The sequence below is a fragment of the Cebus imitator genome, unplaced genomic scaffold (assembly GCF_001604975.1).
Source record: "Cebus imitator isolate Cc_AM_T3 unplaced genomic scaffold, Cebus_imitator-1.0 Scaffold127, whole genome shotgun sequence".
Lineage (NCBI taxonomy): Eukaryota > Metazoa > Chordata > Mammalia > Primates > Cebidae > Cebus > Cebus imitator.
In genome coordinates this window covers 3,434,035-3,458,420 of record NW_016107442.1, presented here as the reverse complement: position 1 = coordinate 3,458,420, position 24,386 = coordinate 3,434,035, and the positions used below count along the sequence as shown (strand labels likewise).

General features: G+C 38.6%; 1 long non-coding RNA gene across 1 annotated transcript in view; it reads left to right on the top strand.

The window, feature by feature from the left end:
* Positions 1-1,938: 1,938 nt before the first annotated feature.
* The window catches only part of LOC119473004, a 61,187-nt gene continuing 38,739 nt past the window's right edge, over positions 1,939-24,386 (top strand). Inside the window, exons 1-2 of the long non-coding RNA XR_005202168.1 lie at positions 1,939-2,067; positions 2,873-2,879. This is a non-coding gene — a long non-coding RNA (uncharacterized LOC119473004). The remainder of the gene's footprint in view (positions 2,068-2,872; positions 2,880-24,386) is intronic.

Genomic DNA, 24,386 nt, shown 5'->3' with positions numbered 1-24,386 from the left:
CTCAATCTTTGCTCTTGACAAAGGACAAATACTGAAAAATAACCATAGTACCTTCGTGTACTCACCACATTTTCTGTGCCTATTTCTCCAGGATTAAAATAGGAGACAGTACATTTTACTATCAATTTTCTTAGGAAAACAAAACAAAATAAAACAATGTGGGCTTCCAAAGAACAATGTGCTTTTGTGGTGAGGTTGGTTGCATTCTCCATCATTGTCTCAAGAACCCATTTGCATGCAATTTTAGTATGATTAGACTTTGAATATGGAGTCTCTTCTATATTTTGAGCCTTTATTAGAACACTTTTCTCCTGATAGCAACTGCAATAAGCCAAGATTCAGGAGTAAGAGGTCTCTATATTTAGCCTTTGGGAAGAATTTGCAGTATGTTTTCCATCATTTGATGTGGCATGTAGATAGTTTATTCCAATAGAGATGAAGCAGGATGAAAAATATGAACTTTGGGGTCTCCATGTAAATCTTGGGCTAGTCACTCTTCAGCCCTGTGACTTTGAGCACATTTCTCAACTGCTCTAAGGCAGATACAACAGTATCTACCTTTCAGGGTTCTGTGACATAATGTGAGTACAGTTAAAACAAAATCATGGCCTTAGAATACAGAGGATGCTTAATAAAGGGTAGCCATTGCTCTTGAGGAAAGAAGCCTGCTTTTGAAGATGTGATGGCAAAAATTTGGGGCCTCAGTATGAATTGGGGTTCAGCCCAAAGCTCTGATTATGAAGGAACATGACAGAGAGATTCTTTTTCCAGCTCTCACACATGCCAAAGCTTGCTTCGACTCCAGGGCCTTTGCACTTTTAGTCTTCTACCGGAAATGATGTTCTGCCAAGGTTTGTGCATGGCTTCTTGTCCTTTAGATCTCGCTTCAAAAGTTGGCTGCTGGACCCTGTCTAGCCACATTCACTGACATAGCCATTCCTTTTACTAATTCTCTCTCTCCAATCTGTATCCTATTACCCAACTGATTTACTATTCTTATAACAACTTCATGGTATGATCTTATGCATTTATTTATTATGTGTTTGTCTGCTCCTGTCCAACTAGAAATTAACCTCTGTGAAGCCTTATGATCCCAGGCCTGGAACGAAGTCCGCCCCATAGTAGCAGCTCAGTAATATCTGTGGTTGGATGTAAAATAAGAATCAACTGAACAGAAAGCTCATCTTGTGGATTTGGTAGTGAATGTGTCTCAAGAAGCAGCCCCCAAGCTCCACCCTCCTTGCGGCTGTGGATTTTAGTGCTGGAAGCATGCACATTTCTCGAGTGTCAGCTCAGAACCTGGAGCAGGTAGAGACTTCTGAATAGAGGGACCATAAGTGGACATATCTGTGAAGATCCAGGGACAGGAGAGATGGGGGAGGTAAAGTGTGGCCTAATGCAGAATATCCTATACTTCCCCAAGCAAGTCAAAATGTTTCATGGCTCAATGCTTTTGCTCAGGAAGCAAAACTCCTTGTCTGTGGAGCAAACACCTACCTACCCTTCATGATCCAGTTCAAGAATGAGAAGGCTTTTCTGATTTCCCCACCCATAGATAGATTTAGCTCATCTCCTCCATATCCTCCCTGTATTTTGTGCATACTCCTCTAACCTGTAACTCCTTATGGCTCTCATTTCTTTTTTTTCGTTTGTTTGTTTGGATGAGCACTTTTATTTATTTATTTACTTGGTTCACGCTGTCAGTTAATATGGTTTAAGTGAAGCAAACCACTCTTCCTACCTGGGGTGGCAGGGCAGATAACTGGTCCATTGGCAATACCATGCCCTTGACCAGTGATTGGTTCAGAAAAGGATACATACAATAATCCTGATGAGTCAAGTCTGATGCTTTTGCTGGAATGATTAGAAAAGGGATGCTCTCCTTTCCATGGTGTTGCCAGGCTGGTGGAATGGAAGTCGAGTGGTTGGAGGTGATTTTGGCACCAAAAAACAAAAATAAAAACCAACATCAAAAAAAGCATAATTTGTGATGCAGAGAGACAGAATTCAGTCGGATGTTTGAATATCTGAATCTAGAAATGCCCAAAACAATGGAACTTTTCAATGGTATGATCGTTTCTCTTTTTTGTTTATGTTAGCTTGGGTTGAAATTGTGCCATTTTGTAATCAGCGTCCTGGGTAGTGGAGTGCTTTTTTTCTATGGCACAGTGGGAGCACTTTGACAGCAGAGACTGCCTCTGCTCTTGTCTTTTGTCTTGACATTGCACTATGTGCTCTATATCTGTCTTCTAACCTGGTTTGAGTGACTGAATGAATTAGTGAATGAAATTAGTAGGTAACTGGACACATCTTTAATGGCAAGTTCAGGAATTGGGGTTTTTGTCTTTCCTGACTTTCTCACATAATTAATTCACAGTATCCTGGCCCCATGTCAGCAATTGAAAGTATTTTATTTTTTTCTTGCTTCTTTAAAATGACCAGTAGCTTGTTTCGCTGTCATTTGATTCTTTCTCATTGTGCTTAGGTGCAAGGGAAACAAATTCTCTTTAATTGAGGGTTGCTGTTATGAGGATTTGCGTTATTGCTTAGTTTTAACAAACAGGATATTACAGCAACTGGTGATTAATATGATAGGAAAGAGCGAACATGCGACATGAGTCATTACATTAGATCCAACATGTTTAATGGTCTGTTATGCTGAGCAGGGAGCAGTAAGGGGCCTGCTGGGGAAAAGGCAAGGCAAAAAGCTCACTTGTTTTTTTTCAAGCTGTCTGTCTTACAGAGAGTTGTCACCATTCTTCTAACTGCAAATAAGGCAACAATTCTGAGAAATTATTTTTCTTCCTTTGACCAGTGAGTATAGAATGTAAGTTGACCTATGCTACACAGAAATATTCTAAAGTGATACAAGGATGATAGTGATGGTCAACTCTCATGATGAGATAAACTCATTAATTCATTGATTTCTGCTTTCCTGCCTGGAAAATGGAAAAATAATAGAGAACCAGTTTATAAATTCATTAAACTTGCATAATGAAAACTGGGATTGCTAAAAAGTCCCTTCTCAGGAGAAAAGCAATGTAAATCAAGGTACAAAAGTATTGAAGTCTTGGTCTACTTTTGGCTCAGCTTCTATCTGCATGAACCACTTTTGGCAAGATAGTTAACATTTTGATGTATAGTCATCTCACTTGCCTGAGAGGATTTGTACTCTATCACAGAGTGGCATGAGTATTAAGAAAGAATTTGTGAAATGTAAGCAATAAAATATGTAAAGAAATTTCATTATCATGTAGTAGTATTATTGATAATACCACAGTTCACACGAGATGTCTAGAGTTATGAAAGTATGTTCTCTGACATTTTCCAGAAATGTAAATGAAATTTCCCTTCACTCCCACCCTTGGCATCTCCAGTCCATTCTTTACACTGAAGCCAGAGTGATCTTCTAAAAATATATAAATCTGCTTATAACACTCCCAATGCATGATGGACTCCAATGGCTTCTCATTGCTGTTATGTTTGGAACCAAGGTTCTCAACATGGAAACAAGCCTGTATACCATCTGGCACATTTTTATGTCTCTCTTCTCATCTCATAACTTTTTTTTCTGTCTGGGTTCTATCCACATTGTCTTCTTTCAGGATCTGAGTGCACTGTGCTTCTTATCTCAGGCTTTGAATGAGCTGTTCTTTCAGCCTAGAATGCTCTACCCACTCTGCTTCCCAACCTTCACCTTGAATAGACTGAATAATGGCCCTCTGTGCCCAAAGAAGCCCATGTCCTACGCTCCAGAAGCTGTGGCTATGTGATATTACATGGTAAAAGGGACTTTACAAAAGTGATTAAGGATCTTGAAATGAAGAGGTTATCTGGATTATCCCGGAGGGCCCCATGGTAATCAAAAGCATCCTTATAAGAGTAAAGAAGGAGAATCAGAATGAACAGTAGATGTGATGAAGGAAACAAGAGGATGGCATAAATGTAGGAAGTGCAGTTAATGGAGACTTCTTACAGAAAAGATGCAGGCAGAGCTCTGATGTTTGAGAAGGAGGAGGGTGCTGCTTGAAGAGGTCAGGACAGAGAATGTTGAAAGTAATATAGATGGCATGGGCATATGTTCTTGACGCAGAACTGGAAAGAGTGCAGAATACTGGTGTGCACAAATGGTGATCGTTGAGGTTGGAAAAGAAATCAAAGGCCAGATTATTAAGAGCCTTATGAACCAGTTTAATAACTTAGGTAAATACAGGCCAGTGGAATGGTTTTAAGCAGAGGGGAGAAATGATGAAATTTGAGTTGCAGGGATCAAAGTGGAGAAGGGGAGATAAAGTGACTATTTCAGTATTTGGCAAAGAGATGGCTTTGGTCTGAAAAAGTTAGGGGTGGTGGGATGAAGTAAAATTGACTGATCCCAAAGATATCTAGGAGGTAGCTTCAGTAGGACTTAGGCTGAAAGAATGCAGGAGTGATGAGAAATGAGGAGCCAAGGATCCCTCCCAGATTATTAATTTGGAAGACTGAATAAATAGGTGGTGATGCCATTCATTGAGATAAAGGAAAGAAGAATATACTAATGAGAAAAATCATCTACTCAAAATGTCTGCAGCAAACAATTACTTCATTAAAATGACATGGATATGATATTGATGTAGACAAGTTAATCTGGATGACAGTTGGTACAAGGAATTCTTGTTTGTGGGTATGGCCTAGAGGGGATAGATTTGAAGGATGGTTCGCATCTAGAAGACAACTGGTCATACCTTTAAGTTCCATAATTTATCCTCACAGTTTAGGATCAAGGAGATATGATTTCATAGCACATATAAAATGTTTTATATTTTAAATTATTTTTATTTTTCCATAAGTTATTGGGGTACAGGTGGTATTTGGTTACATGAGTAAGTTATTTACTGCTGATTTGTGAGATTTTGGTGCACTCAGCACTGGAACAGTATACACTGCACCATATTTGTTGTCTTTTATTTCTCGTCCCCCTCTCACTCTTCACCCCAAGTCCCCGAAGTCCATTGTATCATTCTTATGCCTTTGTATCCTCATAGCTTAGCTCCTACATACCAGTGAGAACATACGATGTTTTCTTTTCCATTCCTGAGTTACTTCACTTAGAGTAATAGTCTCCAGTCTCATCCAGGTCACTACAAATGCTGTTAATTCATTCCTTTTTATGGCTGAGTAGCATTCCATAGTGTGTGTGTGTGACACACACACACACACACACACACACACACACACACACACACACACATATATCACAGTTTCTTTATCCAATTGTTGCTAGATGGGCATTTGGGTTGGTTCCACGATTCTACAATTGTGAATTGTACTGCTATAAAATGCGTGTGCAAGTATGTTTTTCTAGCAATGATTTCTTTTCCTTTGAGTAGATACACAGTACTGTAGTAGGATTGCTGGATCAAATGGTAGTTCTACTTTTAGTTCTTTAAGGACTCTCCATACTGTTTTCCATAGTGGTTGTACTAGTTTACATTCCCACCAGCAGTATGGAAGTGTTCCCTGTTCACCAAAAACACGCCAGCATGTACTGTTTTTTGATTTTTTGATCATGGTTATTCTTGCAGGAATAAGGTGGTATTGTATTGTGGTTTTGATTTGCATTTTCCTGATCATTAGTGATGTTGAGCATTTTTTTCATGTGTTTGTTGGCCATTTGTATAACATTTTTTGAGAATTGTCTATTCATGTCCTGGGCCCACTTTTTGATGGGATTTTTTTTTTCTTTCTGATTTGTTTGACTTCATTGTAGATTCTGGATAACAGTTCTTTGTCAGACATATAGATGGTGAAGATTTTCTCCCACTCTGTAGGTTGTCTGTTTACTCTGCTCACTGTTCGTTTTGTTGTGCAAAAGCTCTTTAGTTTAATTAGGTCCTAGCTATTTATTTTTGTTTTTATTGCATTTGCTTTTGGGTTCTTGGTCATGAAATCCTTGCCTAAGCCAATGTCTACAAGGGGTTTTCCTATGTTATCTTCTAGAATTTCTATAGTTTCAGCTCTTAGGCTTAAGTTCTTAATCCATCTTGACTTGATTTTTGTATAAGGTGAGAGATGAAGATCCAGTTTTATTCTCCTACATGTGGCTAGCCAATTACCCTAGCACCCTTTGTTGAAAAGGGTGTCCTTTCCCCACTTTATGTTTTTGTTTGCTTTGTTGAAGATCAATTGGCTATAAGTATTTGGGTTTATTTCTGGGTTCTCTATTCTGTTCCATTGGTCTATGTGCCTATTTTTATAACAGTACCACACTGTTTTGGTGACTATAGCCTTATAGTATAGCTTGATATCAGGTGGTGTAATGCCTCCAGATTTGTACTTTTTGCTTAGTCTTGATTTGGCTATGCAGACTATTTTTTGGTTCCACATGAATTTTATAATTGTTTTTTCTAACTCTGTGAAGAATGATGGTGGTATTTTGATGGAGATTGCATTCAATTTGTAGACTACCTTTGGTAGTATGGTCATTTTCACAATATTGATTCTACCCATCCAGAGCATAGGACCTCTTTCCATTTGTTTGTGTTATTATGATTTCTTTCAGCAGTGTTTTGTAGTTTTCCTTGTAGAGGTCTTTTGACTCTTTTCTTAGGTATATTCTTAAGGTTTTTTTAGTTTGTATTGTTTTTATTTTGTTTTGTTTTTTGCAGCTATTTTAAAAGGGGTTGAGTTCTTGATTTAATTCTCTGCTTGGTCAATGTTGGTGTATAGAAGAGCTACTAATTTATATACATTAATCTTGTATCTGGAAAATTTGCTGAATTATTTTATCAGCTCTAGGAGCTTTCTGGGGAGTCCTTAGGGTTTTCGAGGGAAATGATCATATTGTCAGCAAACAGGGACAGTTTGCTCTTTACCAATTTGGAGGACTTTCTTTTTCTTGTCTGATTTCTCTTGCTAGGACTTCCAATACTATATTGAAGAGGAGTGGAGAGAGTGGGCATCCTTGTCTTGTTCCTGTTCTCAGAGGGAATGCTTTCAACTTTTCCCCATTCAGTATTAATTATATTGCCTGTGGGCTTGTCACAGATGACTTTTATTACGTTATGTCCCTTGTATGCCAATTTTGCTGAGGGTTTTAATCATAAAAGGATGCTGGATTTTGCCAAATGCTTTTTCTGCATTTATTAAGATAATCATGTGATTTAAAAAAATTTTGTTTATGTGGTGTATCACATTTATTGACTTGCATATATTAAACCATTCCTGCATCCTGGTATGTGAAATCCACTTGAACATGGTGGATTATCTTTTTGATATGTTGTTGGATTCAGTTAGCTAGTATTTTGTTATGGATTTTAGCATCTATGCTCATCAAGGATATCAGTCTGCAGTTTTCTTTTTGGTGGTGTCCTTTCCTGGTTTTTGGTATTAGGGTGATTCTGGCTTCATATAACGAATTAGGGAGGGTTCCTTCTTTCTCCATCTTGCAGAATAGTGTTAAAGGATTGGTACTAATTTTTCTTTGAATGTCTGATAGAATTCTGCTGTGAATCCATCTGGTCATGGACTTTTTTTTGTTGGTAATTTTAAAATTACTATTTCAATCTCACTTCTTGTTATTTGTCTCTTCAGGGTATCTAATTCTTCCTGATTTAAGCAAGGAGGGTTGCATTTATCTAGGAATTTATCCATCTCTTGTAGGTTTTCTAGTTTATGTTTGTAAAGGTGTTCATAGTATTTTAAATGATCTTTCGCATTTCAGTGTTATCTGTGTAATATCTCTTGTTCTGTTTCTTAGCGAGGTTATTTGGATTTTCTCTCTTCTTTTCTTGGTTAAGCTTGCTAATGGTCTATCAATTTTATTTATTTTTTCAAAGAACCAACTTTTTGTTTCACTTACCTTTTGCATTTTTTTTTTTTTTTTGGTTTCAAGTTCATTTAGTTGTACTCTGATCTTGGTTATTTTCTTTCTTCTGCTGGGTTTGGGTTTGACTTGTTCTTGTTTCTCTAGTTCCTTGAGATGTGACCTTAGATTGTCTGTTTGTGCTCTTTCAGACTTTTTGAGGTAGGCATGTAGGGCTATGAACTTTCCTTTTAGCACCGCCTTAGCTCTATCTCAGAGGTTTTGATAAGTTGTGTCAATACTGTCATTCAGTTAGAAGAATTTTTAAATTTCCATCTTGATTTCATTTTTGACCCAATGCTCATTCAGGATCAGGTTATTTAATTTCCATGTATTTGCGTGGTTTTGAAGGTTCCTTTTGGAGTTGATTTCCAGTTTTATTAAATTGTGGTCTGAGAGAGTGTTTGATATAATTTTAATTTTCTTAAATTTATTGAGACTCGTTTTATGACTTGTCATATGGTCTATCTTGGAGAAAGCTCCACGTGCTGTTGAATAGAATGTGTATTCTGTGGTTGTTGGATGAAATTTTCTGTATATATCTGTTAAGTCCATTTGTTCCAAGATATAGTCTAAATTCATTGTTTCTTTTTTGACTTTCTGTCTTGATGACTGTCTAGTGCTGTTAGTGGAGTATTGAAGTCCCCTGCTATTATTGTGTTGCTGTCTATTTCATTTTTTAGGTCTATTGGTAATTGTTTTATAAATTTGGGAGCTTCAGTGTTAGGTGCATATGTGTTTAGGATTGTGATATTTTCCTGTTGGACAAAGCCTTTTACCATTATATACTTTATATACTGTCCCTCTTTGTCTCTTTTAACCACTGTTGCTTTAAAGTTTGTTTTGTCTGATATAAGAATAGCTGCTCCTGCTCACTTTTGGTGTCCATTTGCATGAAAGGCCTTTTTCCACCCCTTTACTTTAAGTTTACGTGAGTCCATATGTGTTAGGTGAGTCTCCTAAAGGCAGCAGATAGTTAGTTGGTGAGTTATTCTTCATTTTGCAGTTCTGTATCTTTTAAGTAAAGCATTTAGGACATTTGCCTTCAGTGTTAGCATTAAAATGTGAGGTACCGTTGCATTCATCATGCTCTTCATTGCCTGTGTACTTCGAAGTTTTTTTGTTTTTGCTTTTTAAGTTGTAATTTTGTTTTATAGGTCCTGTGTGATTTATGCTTTTAAAGGGCTCTGTTTTGATATGTTTCCAGGATTTGTTTCAAGATTTAGAGCTCCTTTTAGCTGTTCTTGTAGTGGTGGCTTGGTAATGACAAATTCTCTCAGCATTTGTCCTTCATATATGATGCTTAATTTTGCTGGATACAAAATTCTTGGCTGATTAGTGTTTTGTTTGAGGAGGCTGAAGATAGGGCCCCAATCTCTTCCAGCTTGTAGGGTTTCTGCTGATAAATTTGCTGTTAATCTGATAGGTTTTCCTTTATAGGTTACCTGGTGCTTCTGTTTCATAGCTCTTAAGATTCTTTCCTTTGTCTTAACTTTGAATAACCTGATGGCAATATTCCTAGGTGAAGATCCTTTTGTGATGAATTTCCCAGGTGTTCTTTTTGCTTCTTGTATTTGCATGTCTAGGTCTCTAGCAAGGCTGGGGAAGTTTTCCTCAATTATCCCCCCAAATATGTTTTCCAGGCTTTTAAAATTGTCTTCTTCCTCAGATATACTGATTATTCTTAGGTTTGGTCGTTTAACACAATCCCAGACTTCTTAGAGGCTTTGTTCATGTTTTCTTATCCTTTTTACTTTGTCTTTTGTTGGATTGAGTTAATTCAAAGACCTTGTTTTCAAGCTCTAAATTTTTTAGTTTTTAAATTTTTTAATTTTTTGAGATGGATTCTCACTCTGTTGCCCAGGCTGGAGTGCAGTGGGATGATCTCGGCCCACTTCAACCTCTGCCTCCCGGGTTCAAATAATTCTCCTGCCTCAGCCTCCTGAATAGCTGGGATTATGGCTGTGTACCACCATGCCTGGCTAATTTTTGTATTTTTATTAGAGATGGGGTTTCACTATGTTGACCAGGCTGGTCTTGAACTCCTGACCTTGTGATTTGCCTGGTTTGGCCTCCCAAAGTGCTGGGATTACAGGTGTGAGCCACCATGTCTAGCCTGAATGTGTTTCTTCTACTTGTTCAATTCTATTGATGAGACTTTTTAGAGCATTTTGCATTTCTAAAACCGTGTCCAAAATTTTCTGATTTTTTTTTTGTTTTTAATGTAAGCTATCTATTTCCTCAAATAATTCTCCCTTCACTTTTTGCATCATTTTTTGGATTTCCTTGCACTGGGCTTTGCCTTTTACTGATCCCTCCCTGATTAGCTTAATAACTAACCTCCTGAATTCTTTTTCAGGTAAGTCAGGGATTTTTTTCTTGGTTTGGATCCCTTGCTGGTGAACTATGTGATTTTTTGGGGATGTTGAAGTCTTGTTTTGTCATATTACCAAGGTTGGTTTTCTTATTCCTTCTCATTTGGGTAGGCTTTGTCAAAGGGAAGGGCCAGGGCTGAGGCTGCTGTTCAGATCTTTTTGTCTCACGGGTGTTCCCTTGATGTAGTACTCTCCCCTTTTTCCTATGGATGTGGCTTCCAGTGAGCTGAATTGCAGTGATTGTCATCTGTCTTCTGGGTCTAGCCACCCAGGTAGTCTACTCAGCTCCGGGCTGATACTGGGGCTTGTCTGTACTGAGTCCTGTGAGGTGAACCATCTATGGGTCTCTCAGCTATGGATACCAGCTCCTGTTCTAGTGGAGGTGGCAGAGAGTGCAATGGACTCCCTGGGGGTCTTTAACTTTGATGGTTTAATGCTTTATTTTTGTGCTCATTGGCCTCCTGCCAGAAGGTGGTGCTTTCCAGAAAGCATCAGCTGTAGTAGTGTGGAGACGGATTGGTGGTGAGCGGGGTCCTAGGACTCCCAAGATTAAATGCCCCTTGTTTACCTAGAAGGATTATGGATGCCTCTGCTGGGTCATGCAGGTTGTCAAGGAAGTGGGGGAAAGCTAGAAATCACAGGCCTCACCCAGCTCCCATGTACACTAAAGAGCCAGTCTTACTTCCACTGTTCTCCCCCAACATCCCCAAGTCTGGTTCCAGGTGGAGCGTGAGACAGGCTTGAAAACTCGCCCAAGGCTGTCTGCCTCCTAAATACAAGAGAAAAGGGCTTTAGTTCTTTCCCTGCCTGTGATGTCTGCACAACAGATTCATGTCCTCCCCCAGGTTCTGGCCAAGAGGCTTCTTGCCCCATTCAAATTGTTATAAAGGTCAGATAGAGATCTTCTTCCTGTGGAGTTTTACCTCCTGCTCCTCTGGTCACCCTTCCAATAGATCCCTGTGGTGCCAGGCAGGAATGGGCTGCTTGGGGACCCAGCGAGTTCCCAGGGCCTTTCTGCTGCTTCCTCTACTCCTGTATTTTTTTTTCCCATTTATTTATTTTATTGCATTTTAGGTTTTGGGGTACATGTGAAGAACATGCAAGATTGTTGCATAGGTACACACGTGGCAGTGTGATTTGCTGCCTTCCTCCCCATCACCTACATCTAGCATCTCTCCCCTTGCTATCTCTCCCCAGCTACCCACCCCCCACCGTCCCTCCCCTATTTCCCCCCAACTGACCCCAGTGTTTAGTGCTCCCCTCTCTGTGTCCATATGTTCTCATTGTTCAGCACCCACCTATGAGTGAGAACATGCAGTGTTTGATCTTCTGCTCTTCTGTCAGTTTGCTGAGAATGATTTTGGCTCAGCTCTTTAACTTGACTCAGCTCCAGGTAGGGTTGGAAACTTTTCCCGCAAACGGACCTTTAGCTTCTCCAGTGGGGGTGGGTGTTTGAGAGAGGAGGGTCTCCCTTTCCCAATTTCACAGCTGGGGCACTCAGAGTGTTTGGAATGTCTCCTGGGTCCTGCAGGAGCACTCTGCTTCCTTCAGAAGGTCTATGGGTCCTCTCATAGATTTGTTCTTGGAGTCGATCTGGAGCTAAAATTCCCACTTCCAGCCTCTGCATGCTGCTCTGTCTGGAGCTACAATCTAGGTACTGCCTATATTTTATTTTATTTTTATTAATATTTTGAGACAGAGTCTTGCCCTATTGCCCAGTCTGGAGAGCAGTGGTGCTATCTTGGCTCACTGCAACCTCTGCCTCCTGGGCTCAAGTGATTCTTCTGCCTCAGCCTACACAATAGCTGAGCCTGCAGGTGCATGCCACCACACACAACTAATTTTTGTATTTTTAGTAGAGATGTGATTTCACCATGTTGGCCAGACTGGTCTCCAGCTCCTGACCTAAGTAATCCGCCCACCTCAGCCTCCCAAAGTGCTAGGATTACAGGCATAAGCCACCACATCCAGCCAGCTTTTTAATTGACAAATAAAAATTGTATATATTTATTGTTATACAACATATTGTTTTGAAATATGTACACATTGTGGAATGGCAAAAATGAGCAAATTAACATATACCTTACTTCACATACTTATCAATTTTTTTGCAGTGAAAACACTTAAAATTTACTCCAGTGATTTTCAAGAATACAAGTCATCAGTATTCTCACAAACTCTATAATGTTATATAGTTTCTACAAAGTGAACATTATCTTTGGTAGTGATATTGGAGGCATAAAATTTAAAATAAACAAGCAGATGTTTCTATTCTACCCTGAGCTGCTTAGTCCATTTTTGGAGTATTATATTCAGTTTTGAATTCCACAGATTAACAATAACATGGAAAATCTTGAGAATATTTACAGGAGAGTATCAAGGACAGTGAAGCAATTTGAAGCCATTGACACAGAGGAATTTTTCAGGAAATTGATAGTGTTTGCTGAGAAGAGAGACTTTGTGTATGTTTTCAGGGTGTTGGGAAAGATGTGTAGTATACAAAAGATATCATGTGGAGCAATGATTAATCTTATTTCATACTATCCCAAGGGATAGAAATGGAATTGATGGAAGTAGTTAAGAAGGTCAAGAGATTGATAAGCTTCATGTACAATAGATGGGGAACAGTTTTGCAGTAAATATTGAATAGAGTCACAGAATTCCATTCCATGGAAAGAGACACCATTGAAATATTGGTTTTTCAAAGGTGAAAGTAGCTGCCTCAATTTAATAGTTATGGAGGTTTATAAGTGGAGGTTCATCTTCAGTTCCCAAAGGATCATTGGGATAAATGACTTACTATCCCTTTTGTCCCTGATGATCACTAGTTGTGTTGAGGATGAGAGTGTGAGGAAGTAATATGCTCAGCTAGGGATTCTGAAGACGAGGGGCAGGGGAGAGGAAATAGACATGGCTCCCAACTCCATGCATTCATTAACTGTTGTATTGGCTTAGCTTTACCAGAAGCCAAGGGAGGTGGAGGTTGGGGACTGTAATGTCCATGAGTGTCTCTGTTTACCATCTGTAGGTTGGCTGAGTGAGCCCATGATTACGCACTGAGTAGCTGTGGGAAGAAAGAAAACAGAGGCCGTGTGACTGGCACTAGACTCGTCCCAGGACCTGTCTTGATTGATCCCGTTCCTCATTTTAAAAAATGCAATATCCTGGAATCTCAGTGATTCAAAGGACTGTACAGGTCAGCTTCCCAGACAACGTCTGATTCAGACTCTGCTCAGAAAGACAGTGGCTTCTTAGAGGCTGGAGTTCCTGAAATAACTCAGGATGACTGAAGAGTCTTGGATGAAAAAAAAATTAAGTTTTGGATAAAATGGAAACATGTATATGAGCATTTCAAAGTCAGTTAGAAATTGTCCTACTACTCCTGCTTTATAGAATATGTGACACATATATAGATGCAGTCCGTATCTGCCTACTAATATAAAACATTTGTATTTTAAATGCATTTGGTTGATCTGTATGAATTTTCTTTTGTTTCTGACAGTCTCCAAATCAAATTTTAATAGGAGAAGCTAGGGAGGGGTTGTAGGAGATTTTTCTCCTCTTTGGGCCCTGGAAACCACACATTGTTGCACAAAAGACAGAATTGAGTTCATTGTCCCCTACTGAAGGGATCAGCTATTTTCCTGTAAAAGCTGTCATAGTGACATATTTCCCCTCATTTATACTGAAAAGTAGGGCATTTGCTTGTAAGACAGGTTGAAAACAATTTATTTGGCATTTCAGTAAAGGTGGAAAATGAACCAACATTCCTCTTTCTCTCCCTTCCTCCCTCCCTCCCTCCCTCCCTTTCCTTCCTTTTTTGACAGTTTGCATGTAGGTAAAGCATATTACAGCCTTACAAAGGCTAATTAAAACCAATTATAGCTTGACTGACCTGTCACCACAATCAAATTACCAAAAGAACAACATAGCATATTTGGAAAACAGTTTATTCTAGAGCACATATGCCTGATTTGGTCACATTTAATTTTAGGGATCTAAGTACAGGATTACTTGGCCACAAACATCATTTTCCATAATCTCTTATTTTTGTGCAGTAGGTCCGACTTTCAGAAAATATAAAGAAAGCAAGGAGGGCATGAGGAACAAATGGAAAGGTAAGATAAGGAAGTCAAGGTTGTTTTAGATTAATTGGGATAGGAGAGATATTTTTTAGACTTTAGCTTTAATTGTAGTTATTTTTGTCCTGTGGTTTGTAGAGTTTTCAAACTCATTAGTGTGCCATAGGGAGCCCTCATGGTCTGACTGGAGCATTTTTCTTCAGCTTCATTTCTTTCTCCAGAACACAATTCATGCCAGACACACCAATATGATCTCAATACTATTTCATAAAAAATCTCCAAATCAACTAAAATAGCTCTAGTTCATTCCTCTTGATTGTTACGTAATATTCCATAATGAGAATGTATCATAATTTATTCAACCGCTCCCTTGTAAATGGATGTTTACATTGGTTCCAGTTTTTACCACTACAAACAAAACTGCAAGAAGCAAACTTTTACACATATTATCACATGTTTGTGGTTCTAAGACAATTCTAGGAGTGGGGTTTCTGGGAAAAAAGATATAGATTTCTAATTTTAATACCTGTTGTTCAGCTTACTTTAGAAAAAAACTATGACATTTCATATTTACACCAGCAATTTAATACAGTATAATTTTCCTCATATTATCATAAAAAGGTGTGTTAGCCCATTTTCACACTGCTATAAAGATTTACTTGAGAATAAGTAATTTATAAAGGAAAGAGATTTAATTGACTCATAGTTCCACCAGGCTGGGGAGGCCTCAGGAAACTTGCGATCATCGTGGAAGGCAAAGGAGAAGCAAGCACCTTCTCCAAAAAGTGGCTGGAGACACAGAGAGTAAAGGAGGAAGTGCCATTTTTAAACCTTCAGATCTTGTGTAGACCGACTCACCATCACGAGAACAACATGAGGGCAACTTCCCCCATGATCCAATCACCTCCCACCAGATCCCTCCCTTGACACATGGAGATTACAATTCAAGATGAGATTTGGTTGGGGACACAGAGTCAAACCATATTATTCTGCCCTGGCCCCTCCCAAATCTCATGTTCTTTTTACATTTCAAAACCAATCATGACTTCCTAACAGTCCTCTAAAGTTTTAACTAATTCCAGCGTCAACTCAAAAGCCCAAGTCCAAAGTCTCATCTGAGACAAGGCAAGTCCCTTCTGCCTGTAAGCCTGTAAAATAAAAAAGTTACTTACCTCCAAGATACAATGGGGGTACAGGCATTGGATAAATGTTCCTGTTCCAAGTGGGAAAAATTGGTCAAAACAAAGGAGCCACAGGCCCCATGCAAGTTTGAAACCCAGGAGGGCACTTATTAAATCTTAAAGCTCCAAAATGATCTTCTTTGACTCCATGTCTCACATCCAGGGCATGCTGATGCAAGGAATGAACTCCCATGACCTTTGGCAGCCCCACACCTGTGGTTCTGGAGTGTACAGGCCCTGTGGCTGCTTTCATAGGCTGCTGTTGAGTGCCTGTGGCTTTCTCAGGTGCATGGTGCAGGCTGTCAGTGGATCTACTATTCTGGGGTCTGGAGGATGGAACCATCTTCTCACAGTTCCATTAGGCAGTGTCCCAGTAGGGACTCTGTGTGGGGGCTCCAACTCCACATTTTCCCTCTACATTACCCTAGTAGAGATTCTCCATGAAGGTTCCACCCTTGCAGAGGACTTCTGCCTGGACACCTAGGCATACCATACATCCTCTGAAATCTAGATGGAGGTTCCAAAATCTCAACTTTTGTCTTCTGTGTACCTGCAGGCCAAACACCAGGTGGAAGCTGCCAAAAGTTGGGGCTTGCATTCTTTTAAGCCATGGCCCAAGCTGTACTTTGGCCCCCTTTAGCCATGGCTGGAGCTGGAGTGGCTGGGATGCAAAGCACCAACTACTGAGGCTGGACACAGCAGCAGGGCCCTGAGCCTGGCCCATAAAACAATTTTCCTTTCCTAGACCTTTAGGCCTCTGATGGGAGGGGCTGCCTTGAAGATTTCTGAAATGCCCCAGAGACATTTTACCCACTGTCTTGATGATTAACATTTGGCTCCTCTTTACTTATGCAAATTTCTTCAGCCAGCTTAAATTTCTTGCCAGAAAAGGTTTTTCTTTTCTACCACATGGTTTGATGCAAATTTTCCAAACTTCTATGCATGGCTTCCTTTTTAAACATAAGTTTCAATTTCCAATCATCTCTTTATGAACACATATGACTGTATGGTTTCAGAAACATCCAGGCATGCATGTAATCTCAGCAATTCGGGAAGTAGAGGCGGGCAGGTCACCTGAGGTCAGAAGTTCGAGACCAGCCTGACCAACATGGTGAAACCCCATCTCTACTAAAAATACAAAAATTAGCCGGGGGTGGTGGCAGGTGCCTATAATCTCAGCTACTCAGGAGACTGAGGGAGGAGAATCACTTAAACTTGGGAAGTGGAGGTTGCAGTGCATCAAGATCACAGCACTGCACTCCAGCCTAGGCAACAGAGCAAGACTCCATCTTAATAAAAATGAAAGAAAGAAAAGGAAAAATCCAGGTCACACCTTGAATATTTTACTGGTTAGAAATTTCTTCTTCCAAATACCCTAAATCATCTCTCTCAAGTTCAAAGTTCTACAGATCTCTAGGATAGGGCAAAATGCCACCAGTCTCTTTGCTAAAGCATAGCAAGAGTGACCTTTGCTCTGGTTCCCAATAAGTGCTTCATCTCCATCTGCCACCACTTCAGCCTAGACTTCATTGTCAATACCACTATCAGCATTTTGGTCAAAACAATTAACAAGTCTCTAGGAAGTTCCAAACTTCTCCACATCTTTTGGTCTTCTTCAGAGCCCTCCAAACTGTTCCAGCCTCTGCCCATTACCCAGTTTCAAAGCTGTTTTCACGTTTTCAAGTATCTTTATAGCAGCGCCCCAAACCCCTGGTATCAATTTTCTGTATTAGTCCATTTTCACACTGCTGTGAAGAACTGCCCAAGACTGGGTAGTTTATAAAGGAAAGAATTTTAGTTGACTCACAGTTCCACATGGCTTAGGGAACTCAGGAAACTTACAATCATTGTGGGAGGTGAAGGAAAAGCAAACACCTTCAGAAAGTAGGAGCAAGGAGAGAGTGAGCAAAGGGAGAAGTGCCACTTTTAAACCATCATACCTCATGAGAACTCACTCACTATTACAAGAACAACATGGGGAAAACAACACCCATGATCTAATCACCTCCCACCAGTTCCCTCTGTTACCATGTAGGGATTAAAATTTGAGATAAGATTTGGGTGGTGACACAGAACCAAACCATGTGAATAGATATTATAGTTCTCTTCAATTTTTGTCTGTTTGATGAATGTATAAGGTGAATTTGATTTCCATTTTCCCGGCTACTAGAAAATTTGGGTGTTTAAAAAAAATTGGGGCAGGAGACATTTAAATTTGCTTTTAAGTAAAGTATCTGTTCAGGTCCATTGCTTGTTTTTATACTAATTTTCTTTGTCAGTTAATAAGAGCTCTTTGTATATAATGGATATTATGTCTGAATTATAAAATTTTTCAAACAGTCATTTATCAACAGGCTGTTATCTTTTGTCATATATTAATTCAAAACATCTTTATATAGATAAATATTATCTTTTTTTTACTTTTAAAACATCTTCTGGCTTTTCAGTCTTGGTTAAAACCTCCCCTTGCTCCTAATTTGATTATGTAGTTTCCTGAATATATATTCGTGCAATATTTTTTGTCTATCTTTTCAGCCAGCTTTGCTAGTTTAACTTATTAAACAAGATATATTATTTCCTGAATGAAACAAACTGTGTTTGTCATATATTAAATGCTCTTATATCCTGGGATTATTCTCTATTGCTATGCCAATGTCATCCTCATTTGATTAAAGTGGTTTTATAATATATTCTGATATCTGGTTGGGTCGATCTTCTCTCCAGGTTGATTGCATTATTTTTATCTATTAATTTTAATATACTTCTGGTTTTAGATTAACTGTTTTCACACATGAGTGATGGTGTGTCTTCAAATATATTCAGATCTTGTTTTAAGTTCTTCAATAATATTTTATTATTTTATTTATATGTATCCTGTGTCTTTCTTGTTAAATATATTTCTATGAATTTTAAAGTAAATTGAATATATTTAGTTTTTATTGTCACTTATTGGTGCTTAATGCTTAAATAAAACTATTAAATGTATTGCTTAAAAAAGACTTAAATATACATATATCACTTATAACGTTTCAAAAAATTAATTCTACCAGTTTTTTTTAAACTACAGTCACTTAATTTTGCTCTTACCCTTGACTGATAGTTTGACCTCTTACAGAATTCTAGACTGAAATTATTTTTCTTCATAACCTTGAAGACATTAGTTCTTTCCTGTTCTGTGTTGCTGATAAACTTGATACTGGTTGGGTTCTCATTTCTTCATTGGTAAGTTTTATTTTTTCTCTGAGAAAATTTTTAGGGTCTTTCTTTTTATCTGCAGTGTTCTGAAATTTTACAGTTTCTGATTTGAAGTATTTCGTTTTGCCATTTACTCTGCTGGAAACTCAGTGGAACATTTCAATTTAGAAATTTCACTTTTTTTCAGCTCTATACATTTTCTTCTTTAAAAATGTATTTTGTCATTTCCTCACATTTTTTTTTCACAAAAGTTCTTACTTTCTCAAACTCTTCTTAGTCTAACATTGAGTGTCCTGAATTCATTTCCCTTGTCTCTAATTTTTTTATCTTCTACATTTTAGAAACAGAAATCTGTGTTTAGCTTCCCTGAGCCAAACCCTTCATGACCACCTGCATCCCTCATATAACATAAGCAAGAATATGTTTGCTGTAAGCCACTGAGACTTCGAGGTTGTTTATTGCAGAGCAAAGTCACTAAGATGATTTGTCTACTTCTTTGTCTTTTTGCAATATATACCAGTAGGTTGTCTTTTAAATGCTTTGATGTACATCTTTCTATTTTTCTAACCCCCCTTTTTAAAAATAATGATTTGTATTTTTATTTCTTTGCATTTGGATTTCTTTGATTTCTTGAGGACACTATTTTTTTATCATCTGTTTTCTTTTTAATTGTATCTGTTTTTCTGTGTTCATCAATTTATAAGTACTCAAGTAGAATTTAAAGCAAAAGGATTAGAAAAGAATAGATCATGAATCACTGTAAGTATAAGACAGTGACTATAGCCATATCAACACAACAGTAAGTAGATTTCAACCCGGAGCATTGCCAGAGATGAAGGGGACATTTCATCATGATAAAAGACTGCTTGAAGCTATGATGGAGAAAGACATTTTTTGTTCACTCTTGTGGCAGGAGATGAATATTGTATTTTTTAAATCTGGACTTTCACTGAGGATAGAGCCCCATTACAGGTCCTGCTTCATCCAAAGGCCTAGGGTTTATTTTCAAGGGGTCATGGTCTCTTCTCTGTGTGACCACCAGCAGGGAAGTCTGAGGATCTGCATTTACTTACCACTCATTTACAGCATAGGGACAAAGTGTTTTGGTTCTGGTGGATTTGTCTTGCTTTCTCTTGTGCTCAGAAATGCCTTTTAAGCCATATTTATTGTGATTCATCTAGCTTCTAAATAATTTTCAGTGTAAGAGCCTTTTAGAATATCTAGTCTAGGGTACTGCTCAAAGAGGAAGCCCTACCTTGCCTTTCAAACTCTAGCTGCATCATTTACAAGCAACCTTGGGCAAATTAATCTCTATGATCTCCAACTTCTTCAGTTATCATGAAACACTCTGTTTCAGGGGTTGGCAAATGACCGCATGTAGGCTGGTCACCTGTGTTTGAAAATATTTATTGGAACACAGTGACGCCTGTTTGTATTTATATTGTCTATCACTGTGGCGTTACAATGGCAGAGTTGAACAGTTACAACAGAGACTGACACAAGTTTAAAATACATAATATATAGCCTTTGAGGAAAAAGTTTGCCTATTCCTGTTGTGGTATATAGAAGCAATGAATTTTCAAGACTGAGCTCAATGCTACACCACTGAAGACTTGTAAATATTTACATTATAACTTCTATTATACTATGTGGCATTTAGCTTTTTGAGTCATCCACTTAGTTACTTCCCCTGCATTCCTTCGTCAGCCTTCAAACTTTCCACTGTCCTAAACTCAGTTTGTCCCACCAACTTCTCAAATAGGAAACTTCCCAAGCATCCTTTTTATCCATTCCTCAGATTAACCTCATCTAAGCTCATTTTCTGATGCTATAATAGAATAACACAGACTGGATAATTTATGAAGCAAAGAGATTTGACTCATGTTTTTAGATGCTGCAGAGTCCAAGAACATGGCGTTGGCATCTGCTGAGGGTTATCTCATGATGGAAGTGGAAAGTGGAAGTGAGCATGGAGACAGAAAAAGGGGGGCTATCCTAATCCTTTTTATCAGGAGCCCACTCCTACAATAACTAACTCACTCCAACAATAACAGCATTAATTTATTCATGAGAGTAGGGCCTCATGACCTAACCACCTCTTAAAGATCCTACTTCTTAATACTGTCACAATTAAATTTCAACATAAGTTGGGAGGAAACATTCAAACCATAGCAAAACCCTCTTGCTATATCCCTTATTTTTGATGTTCTCATGATTTTCAAATATTTTATTTCTTTTTCTTTATTTTACCTTTTTTGTTTCAAACAAAAACAAAAGTCCCAAAGTAAAATAGCATATTTGTGTCCCAATTGTGTCAGTTCTTTTCTCAGCTGGCTGTCATTCTTGAATCTGTTGACTTTCTTTTAATTTTAACTGTTACTGTTCTAGTTTACACCTTGTTTCCTCATGTCTGGATATTTTCCCTGATCTGGGCTTAGCTTCCATTCCATCATCTTATCCCACTGTAATCTTATACACATTAAACTCTGTCTTCTTGGGGCTATTCACTGTTCTTCAAATTCCTCATTTCCTTCCACATCTTCTTGTCTTTGTTTCTATGATTATATCAGGAGGTTTATGAGCCTCTTTATTTCTCTACCCATTGGTATTTTCCTGCTCATCATTCAGGACTTAACTCAAAATCTCTCTCTTTCTAGAATTCTTTCACTGTCTTCCCTAGAAGAATTCCTTCCTTCTTTCAATAACTAGTGCTCCCTCAGTACATTAGAGTGCTGGGTCTACTCTTAGTGAATTGTATTAGTATTATTTGTTTAAGTCTTTCTCTGCCACTAGGTTGTAATTCACCTTTGGGTAAGTGTGGGGTCTCATTCATCTTTGTGCTTATCGTGGTGCCTGGTACAGGAACCTGTTTGATAAAGGTTTGCTAAACAAAAAGGCAAGTTTAAATAGGCTCTAAATAATTTTAATCAAATTGTGAATAATTGCTCAGAAATACTCCTTTGGTGCTGATGACACAGAAAGACAACCATAGCTACCCACACAAACACTCAGGACTCTTGGACAAAGCTATTACCAACCCTGGATGGCAAATTTTTATATCCATAAATAATCCTGAGCAAGCTGCTCTGTGAAAATTCCCTTTTCCTTTCGAGAGTGAGTAAGCCAAAGATGTTAATTGTGAAAATTCAGAGAAAAGTTGTAATCCGTAGGATGATGATTTGAAAATCTCAAACTTTGGCTAAAAATTAGAAATTTATTCAGACAGTTTTTCTCTACTCATCTTGAAAAAAGCCTCATGATAAAATATTCAGCTAATAATTTCCCCTGAAGAGTAAATAGCATTTGGACACATACTACTTATCATTTTTACAAGGAAGGTGTCTATAAATACCACTTTAAAGAATGCTCAATTCAAGGCCCATAAACATTGAAAAAAAATTAGATCTTTTAGAAAGTCTGTAGGAATTAACGGTAGACAAAACTTCTTTTCTGTATTAGCTATTCTGGCTGTAAAAATAACCTCATGGGTTCTTGCAGGAGGTCTGGAAAACAAATGGTGGAGGCTATGGAAGAAGAAGGTCTGAGAAAACAATAATAGAATATTTATACTCTTGGCTACCAGACCCCTAGGAACCTCAGACATGACTCCATGCCTAGGGTAGGTTGTGGTTTTTAGTAAGCTGCCTGGGGAAGGTGAGCCTAGTCTAGGGTGGATGGTAGAGCTCACCATTAAGCCTAGGTGGGTCTCAGAACCCAAGGATAACCTGCTGTCTGCTAGTTTGGTTTAAGCCCAGTGGAACTGATCTGAATAAAGAGTGGACTGCGCCTTCTAATAACTACAATAAAGTATGATTAAGTATAAAATAAGAGACATTTATACAATGCAACAAGAAGTGCAACTCCACTTTTTCAGATGAGGAAATCAAAGCTGAGGGTCTTTTCAAGGTCACCCGGTCAACAAATGACAGAGCCAGAATTTGAACACTGTTCTGTTTTACTTATAATTCTATGTTTTAAGTTAGTACGTGACTCCATATTTCTGATAATATATGTATAGGTACACATTTTCACACACACACACACACACACACACACACACACACACACACACACACATTATTTGCAGTATGTGGTAAAAATTTAAGTGGCTCACCACACCTGGGGGACTCAGGAATCTCTCATCTCCATCTATGTTTAAGGAGTATGTACTATTTGAACATGCTATGCAACAAATTGCTCCAAAACTTTATAACAACAATTATTGGTTGTGCTACATTTTCTATGGCTCAGGAATCTGGGAATGTCTTATCTGGTTGCTTCTGGCTCAAGATTTCTCATGAGGCTATAATCAAGTCATTGACCAGGACTATGGTCTAATATGAAGCATAAATTGAGAGGGGCTTCACCTCCAACCCACTCATATTGTTATTGGCAAACCTCAATATTTCACCACGTGGCCCTCTTTGCAGAGTTGCTTCATAACATGGCAATGGGTTTACCATAGGGTAAGCAATCCAAGAGCAAGCAAGAACACCCCAAGGTAAAAGCCACAGTCTTTCATAATCTAATCTCTGAAAGTGACATATTATCACTTTTGCCTTATTGTATTCATTAGAAGTGAGTCACTAAGTCCAGCCCTCACTCACTTGGGGAGAATTACTTGAGGACATAAATACCAGAAAGTGTGCACCACTGGGGCTGTCTTGGCAGTCTACCACAGGGGCTGTTTCTAGTCTTTTTATCATCAGCCTCTTCTAAGACCAGTTTCCTGGGCTCAGCAGTACTTGTATTTAGGTATTGTAGAATCACTATGGCAGGCTTCAGACAGAAGTCAATGCAATGTGGCATCATGTCTTATCATCCTCAGCAGTCCTTACAGCTAGGGTTTCTTTCCGGTGACAGATCTGTTGGTAGTAAAGCATTCTGCTAAAATAAAAAAAAATCAAGTCATCATTATTATTAATACAATTTTCTCTGAGAAAAGCAGAGGCACAATAATATTTATCTGTTTATTACACTAAATGGGATGTAAAAGAATTGTTTTGGTAAAAGTAAAATTTACACTAAGAATACCGGTGTTAACGTGTTCTCACTCATAAATGGGAGTTGAACAATGAGAACACATGGATACAGAGAGGGGAACACTATACACCAGGGACTGTCAGGAGATTGGGGGCTAGGGGAGGGATAGCATTAGGAGAAATACATAATGTAGATGATGGGGTGATGGATGCAGCCAACCACCATGGCATGTGTATACCTATGTAACAAACCTGCATGTTCTGCACATGTACCCTAGAACTTAGAGTACAATAAAAAAAGGAAGGAAGGAAGGAAGGAAGGAGGGAAGGAAGGAAGGAAGGAAGAAAGAAAGTTAGTGTTGTGGCATGGTATAGAATACTTGGGTCTGTATCTTAGCTTGGGTCTGTATCCAAGCTTGAGCCCGTATCCTGCTGTGTAAACATAACATTTAATCTCTCTGTTTCTCAGTTTCCTTATATGTAAAATGAGATGGTTAAACAAGAGCAGGGTTCAACCAAAAGCCTTCAGGGAGCTTAGGAAGAAAGTAATGGGAGAGTAAAAAGACCAGCTGTAGCACAGAAGAGAGTAATGGAACTGTGAGAATTACAGCATCCACAAGCTATTTCAAGAAGACTACTAAAAGTACAAAAATTAGCTGGGGTGTGGTGGCATGCACCTGTAGTCCCAGCTACTCGGGAAGCTGGGGCAGGAGAATCACTTGAACCTG